This window comes from Mandrillus leucophaeus, unplaced genomic scaffold (genome assembly GCF_000951045.1).
Source record: "Mandrillus leucophaeus isolate KB7577 unplaced genomic scaffold, Mleu.le_1.0 Scaffold164, whole genome shotgun sequence".
NCBI classification, from domain to species: Eukaryota; Metazoa; Chordata; class Mammalia; order Primates; family Cercopithecidae; genus Mandrillus; species Mandrillus leucophaeus.
In genome coordinates, this window is record NW_012101632.1 from 269,214 (window position 1) to 276,899 (window position 7,686).

Sequence of the window (7,686 nt, forward strand, 5' to 3'; positions counted from 1 at the left end):
CGCGTCCAGCCCCATCCCCTCTTCTCAACATCTCCCACATTTATCCACTTCCTCTCCTCCCCTGTTACCACCTGGACCCAAGCTCCTTCCTCCACGCAGGTCCACTGCCTCACTGTGGTTGCCTGGCCTCCCTGCTCTCAGACCTTCATCCTCCATTGGCAACTTGGCAGATGGGTCCAGGAGCAAATTAGACCATGTCATGCCCTGGTTAGCAGCCTCCCGTGACTCTTGTCACCTTGGCTTAAAGCCACAACATGGCCCTGCCTCCTGGTCCAGCTCCATCTCCACCACTCCCCACCACACACATCCTCCTCCACCTCTCTTGGCTCCAGGCCCTTTCCTGGAACACTCTTCATTCTTAGTTGTCCTCAAAGTCACTGCTGATAGGCATCATCACCTTTTGGAAGCCTTTCTTTCCCCTCTGGCTGGTGTCAGCCTCCCAGAGCTCTGTTTTTTTTTTTTTTTTTTTTTTTTTTTATGTTTTTTTTTTTTTTTTTTTGTGGAGATGGAGTCTCACTCTGTCACCCAGGCTGGAGTGCAGTGGTGCAATCTTGGCTCACTGCAAACTCCACCTCCTGGGTTCAAGTGATTCTCCCGGCTCAGCCTCCTGAGTAGCTGGAATTATAGGTGCCTGCCACCTTACCTGGCTACTTTTTGTATTTTTAGTAGAAATGGGGTTTCACCATGTTGGCCAGGCTGGTCTTGAACTCCTGACCTCAGGTGATCTGCCCTCCCAAAGTGCTGGGATTACAGGCATGAGCCACCACTCCTGGCCTTACCTCCCAGAGCTTTTGCTGTTGTTGCTGTGGGTTCACAGGTCTGGCTCCCCGTGGGCTGAGGGCAACTTAGCTTTCAATTCCTCGCTCCAGCTAAGTGCCTAGTGCATGTGAAGCTCAATGCGCCCAGGCTGAACAAAGACAGTGACAACAGGAGGCAAGATAGAGGAATACATGGCATGGCCCTGGATGCAGCCTGCAAGACCGCTTTGCATTCTGTCTAATGCTATCTTGCAACTTCATCCCATGCTGCACCCCGTCCTGCAACCAACACCCAGCCCCTTAGCCTTGGTCCTCATCCCCCAAAGGCGTGCTTTTACTTCCTCCTTTGTGCCTTTGCCTATGTGTTTCCCCTCCGCTGGAGTCCTGTTCTTCACCTAGGGAACTTCAACTCATCCTTCAGGGCCCAGCCCAAAAATCACCTCCTATGGGAAGTCTTCCGCTCTTCCAACAAGGATGAGTCATTCCCTCTTTGTGCTTCTGCATCTTTTGTCCACACTTTTTTTTTTTTTTTTTGAGATGGAGTCTGGCTCTGTCGCCCAGGCTGGAGTGCAGTGGCCAGATCTCAGCTCACTGCAAGCTCCGTCTCCTGGGTTCAGGCCATTCTCCTGCCTTAGCCTCCCGAGTAGCTGGGACTACAGGCGCCCGTCACCTCGCCTGGCTAGTTTTTTGTATTTTTTAGTAGAGACGGGGTTTCACTGTGTTAGCCAGGATGGTCTCGATCTCCTGACCTCGTGATCGGCCTGTCTTGGCCTCCCAAAGTGCTGGGATTACAGGCTTGAGCCACCGCGCCCGGCCTTTGTCCACACTTTTTAAATGCGACATTTAGATACCGAGATTCAGTTGGCTGTTTGCTTCTAACTCCTATTCTAGACTGTGAGCCCTTTTAGGGGAGGGGACCATCCTTTCATTCTGGCTCATTAGAGCCTACCCAGCACCAGGCAATGCAAGAGGCACACTGAAAGTGTGGGGAGAGCATGAAGGCGCCAGTGAGAGCCCTGGAAGCCATGCTGTTCTGCACATCTTCCCTCTGACCTGGGCAAGGCTCCCCAGCCTCGAACTTGGCCTGAGCTCCTGGAGGGCAGAGGGTGAAAACTGGTGAGAGTCGTTCTGAATGCACTCAGATCTCCAAACCCTGAGAAATTCTAGCCTCAGTGCTAGGAGAACACCTGGCTAGCAATGCTAGGTTGCCCAGGGTAATCTTTGCAGAAATGATTGAGGAGGAAAGGAGAGCTATGTGAAGAGAGGCGTGGCAGATGCAGTCTGGATTTTCACTAGAACAGATGGTGGATTTGACCAATTTCACCTGGTGAGTTGGAGAGGCACCGGGCAGGAATCTGCGGCAGGTCATTAATAGAATGACCCAAAACAGTGCACACTAAGCCCATTTCCTTCCAAGTCAGGTTTGTTGGGCCAGCAGACTAGGGGGTGACTGCAGGACTGCAGGCACAGGGTCCCTCTGTGAGTCATATGACATTATATTTTATGAAATCATTGTGAGGCCGGGCTCAGTGGCTCACACCTGTAATCCCAGCGCTTTGGGAAGCCAAGGTGGGTGGATCACTTGAGGTCAGGAGTTCAAGACCAGCCTGGGCAACATGGTGAAACCCCGTCTCTACTAAAAAATACAAAAATTAGCCAGGCGTGGTGGTGGGTGCCTGTAATCCCAGCTACTCAGGAGGCTAAGGCATGAGAATCACTTGAACCTGGGAGGTGGAGGTTGCAGTGAGCTGAAATCGCACCATTGTATTTCAGCCTGGGTGACAGGGCAAGACTCTGTCTTGAAAAGAAAAAAGAAAGAAAGAAAAAGAAATTATTATGAGATTTATCCTTCCTTCCTTCCTTCCTTCCTTCCTTCCTTCCTTCCTTCCTTCCTTCCTTCCTTCCTTCCTTCCTTTCTTTCTTTCTTCCTTCCAGACTCTTGCTCTGTTGCCCAGGCTGGAGTGCAGTGGCATGACTATAGCTCACTGCAACCTTGACCTCCTGGACTTAAGTGATCTTCCTGCTTCAGCCTCCAAGTAGATGAAAGTACAGGTGCGCCACCATGCCCAGCTGATTTTTAAATTCTTTTTGTAGAGATGGGATCTTGCTATGTTGCCCAGGCTGGTCTCAAGCTCCTGGGCTCAAGTGATCTTCCTGCCTCAGCCTCCCAAAATGTTGGGATTATAGGCATGAGTCACTGTGCTTGGCCTCACTGTGAGATTTCATAAGGTGACACTGTCCTGGTGGGTGCTAATATCCCATTTTGTTGTAATTGGTTGATTGATTGACCTATACTCAAAAAGAGCTAGTTAATGGATCAATGTCATGTTAGATGTAGGTATTTAGTGGAGAATCACAGGGCACTATTCTCACCACATCTGATCCAATATGTTCACTATTGACTGGATAGAACACTGGTAGTCTGACAATCAAATTCACTGAGGACACAGCCTGAGAGGGCTGGTGGATATACAGTCAGAATCTAAAAGGACTCAGTAGTCGGAGACATTGAAAGAATCTAAGAAGGTAAAACAGGGCCAGGTGCGGTGGCTCACATCTGCAATCCCAGCACTTTGGGAGGCTGAAGCGGGCGGATCACAAGGTCAGGAGTTCGAGACCAGCCTGGCCAACATGGTGAAGACCCATCTCTACTAAAAGTACAAAAATTAGCCAGTCATGGTGGTGCATGCCTGCAATCTAAGCTGCTCGGGAGGCTGAGGCGGGAGAATCACTTGAACCCAGAGGCAGAGATTGCAGTGAGCTGAGATCGCACCACTGCACTCCAGCCTGGGCAATTGAGCAAGATGCCGAGAAAAAGAAGAAGAAGAAGAAAGAAGATGAAGAAAGAAGAAAGAAGAAGAAAGAAGAAAGAGGAAAGAAGAAAGAAAGAAGAAGAAGAAGAAGAAGAAGGTGAAACAGGATAGTGAGAAGTGCCACATTCTGAATCTGGGTCCCAAACTAAAATTGGAATGGGGTAGACATAGTTTAGAAACAGAATGTTTAGGAAGGATTATGGGGATTTTCAATGATTACAGACTCAATTTGAGTCAATATCACAATGTGGCTGCCAAAAATGCATGTTATCTTAGGATATATCAACAAAAATAGGATGCTAAGGAGGGGGAAGATTATAAGAATATACAGGTGGTCAGAATACCTAGCTTCAAATATATGAAGGTTTGTAGAGGATCTAGGTCAAACCTGGCTGAATCGACTGAGAGGCTTGTTAGAAGTAGCGATGTTTAGCTAGCATTGCCAGATTTGCCAAATAGGAACCCAGTTAAATTAAATTTGAATTTTATATTTGGAACATACTTCTACTAAGAAATTATTCGTTGTTTATCTGAAATTCAAATTTAACTGAGTGTCCTATATTTCATATGTCAGTGCTACCTGGAATCCAACCCAGATCCACTGAATCAAAGTCTCAGCCGGGTGCGGTGGCTCATGCCTGTAATCTCAGCACTTTGGGAGGCCGAGGCGGGCCGATCACGAGGTCAGGAGATCGAGACCATCCTGGCTAACACGGTGAAACCCCTTCTCTACTAAATATACAAAAAATTAGCCAGGCGTAGTGGCGGGCGCCTGTAGTCCCAGCTACTCGGGAGGCTGAGGCAGGAGAATGGCGTGAACCCGGGGGGCGGAGCTTGCAGTGAGCCAAGATCTCGCCACTGCACTCCAGCCTGGGTGACAGAGTGAGACTCTGTCTCAAAAAAAAAAGGTCTCTGGGGATGAAATTTCTCATGTCCCCCAGGTCCTCCTGATATAGCCCAAGTATGGACCACCAATTAGGGGGAGGTGGGCAGTGGTCTAGAAATAGCCATTTTCAAATTTTATTGCCACTAGGAAGACTTGTTCAGACACAGATTTGTTTTGTTTTGTTTTGTTTTGTTTTGTTTTGTTTAGACGGTGTCTTGCACTGTCACCCGGGCTGGAGTGCAATGGTGCAATCTCGGCTCACTGCAACCTCTGCCTCCTGGGTTTACATGATTCTCCTGCCTCAGCCTCCTGAGTAGCTGGGATTACAGGTGCACACCACTACACCCGGCTAACTTTTTGTATTTTTAGTAGAGACGGGGTTCCACTATGCTGGCCAGACAGGTCTTGAACTTCTGACCTCGTGATCCGCCCGCCTCGGCCTCCCAAAGTGCTGGGATTACAGGCTTGAGCCACTGCACCCAGCAAGACACAGATTGTTGACTTCACCCCCAGAGTTTCTGATTTGATAGATGTGGAGTGGGGCTTCAGAATTTGCATTTCTAACAAGTAACACCAGCACTACTGGTCCTTAGACTACCTTAAGAGGAACAAGGCCCTAGCCAATCTGCAAGAGAGAGCCAAGATTCTCGCAGGCAAGTCATCTAGTGTTGATTTCAGCTCAGTTCAAAAAAGAGTCTTGTCTTGTTTTGTTTTTTATTTCATAATAATCAAAACTCTTTAAAAACTAAGGAGTTCTGGCCGGATTTGGTGGCTCGCACCTGTAATCTCAGCACTTTGGGAGGCAGAGGCAGGCGGATCACTTGAGGTCAGGAACTCGAGACCAGCCTGGCCAATATGGTGAAACACTGTCTCTACTAAAAATACAAAAAATAGCTGAATGTGGTGGCGTGTGCCTATAATCCCAGCTACTTGGGAAGATGAGGCATGAGAATAGCTTGAACCCAGGAGGCATAGGTTGCAGTGGCCTGAGATCGCGTCACTGCACTTCAGCCTGGGTAACAGAGTGACATTTCGTCTCAAAACACAAACAAACAAAACTAAGCAGTTTGTCCTAGGATGAATGAGGTCCCTGTTACAGGAATTGTTCAAACATGAGATAGAAACGATATTCATGCATTCACTCAACAAACACCCAGCATCTACTCTGGGCCCTACTTTATTAGAGGCTGCGGGTATAGAGATGAACATGACGCCATCATGGCCCTCTAGAAGCTCACAGGCTGGTTCAGGAGACTGACAGGTAAACAGCAGCGTAGTGTGATAAAAGAGAACTGGAGAAGTGTCTGTAGCCCTGCTTGGTTGGTCAACACAGGCTTCCCAGCAAGGCTGGGAGGGAGCAGGAGGCAGGGCTGCCAGAGCTAGTGAGGATGACCAGGATTCAAGAAATGAATGGGCCAATCTGGCAGGGTTTGTAATTGACTGGATGTGGGATGGGGGAGGCAGCTTAGATGACACCGGGTCTCTGGCCTGGGTGACCAGGTGGGTGGTGCAGTCATTTACTGTGATGGGGAACGTGGAGAACAAATAGGGGTTGCTTGAGGGTGAGGGGTTTGCAGGGGCAAGCAGGCAGAGATGGAGTCTAGAGCCATAACTCTAACTTGTTCTGGTCCTTGGAGGCATTGACACTGTCCTTCTTTGGAGGCAGCGCAGCAAATGGGAAGTCTTCACATTACCACTGATTGGCTGTGAGAGCCTGAACAAGTCCCTTCCCCTCTCTGCACCCTTGTTTCTCCCACTGAACAATGACTCAAAGACCCCATGGGTCCTTTCCTACTCTGGAAGTCTGGGTAATATTAACTCTAAATGTGTGGCATCAGGCTGGGTGTGGTGGCTCACGCCTGTAATCCCACCACTTTGGGAGGCCAAAGCAGGTGGATCAACTGAGGCCAGGAGTTCGAGACCAGCCTGACCAACATGATGAAACCCCATCTCTACTAAAAATACAAGAATTAGCTGGGGGTGGTGGTGCATGCCTGTAATCTCAGCTACTTGGGAGAGTGAGGCTTGAACCCAGGAGGTGGAGGTTGCAGTGAGCTGAGATCGCACCATTGCACTCCAGCCTGGGCAACAAGAGCAACTGAATCTCAAAAAAATAAATAAATAGCACCAGACCTTCAGCCCACTTCCTTTCTGCTAATACAGCCAGGAGCCAGGGCCCCACCGGCCACCCTTAGAGCTCAACTGAGGCTGTCCCCAGCATTGGGTTAGCTCCCAAGGGCAAGCCCAGATACTGGAGCCAGCCAAACCCATGTGCAGATTAAGTCATTAAACCCTAGTTTAATGCCTGCCAAAGGGGCACACCCCCTCTTCTGCAAGCCAGGAAGAGGTTAAAGGCCTAGAGGCCTGATTTTCCAGCCTCCTGGCTGGGTCCCTGGACTTGCCTCCCTCCCATAAGCCCAAGCCTGGGTTTCCTGAGCAGCCTGGCTGTGGACAGAATGGGCCACAAACTGGATGCTGCTACCTGCAAGTGATTAATTGAAGGTGAAACAACTCATCTGTACTGCAGGGTCCAGCCTGTTCCGGAAAGTCAGCTGCTGACAGGCACTGAGGCCTCTCAGCTAATGAGGTCAGAACTCACCCTGGGGCTCAGAGGGAGAAGATGCTGAGATCGGTAGTGACCTGGTCAGGTCTGGGGGAGAGGGAACGGGCTGTAGTGAGAAGTGAACCACAGATGGGTCTGGGAGGAGACCTGACCCTGCCCCGGGGACCCCTGATTTGAGAAGGAGACAGGACGGTGATCTTTGGGAGTTCATGAGCTGAGAGACCTAGGGCATGTGACTTCAACTCTCTGGGCCTCAGTTTCCTTGCCTGTAAAATGAAACTAATTAATAATAGTGCCTTCCTCATAGGTTTGTTGTAAAGGACTAGAGCATGGGAAATACCCTCACAGTACCTAGTGTGCAATGAATGTCTCATAAATGGCACTGGAGATCATTATTATTATTAATTATTATTATTATTGTAGAGACAGGGTCTCACGATGTTGCCCAGGCTGGTCTCAAACTCTTGGCCTCAAGTGATCCCCCCGCCTTGGCTTCCCAAAGCAAGGGGATTACAGGAGGGAGCAAACTCCTCCATGCTCCCCATCTCTCTGGCAGCACCGCAGCCCTCCAGCACCATGGACAGCACCCCCCACAACAATTCAGGGGTCGCGTTTGCTCCTCGGGCTGAGAAGCCTCTCTTGCCGGGTGGGGGAGGGGGAGCCGGG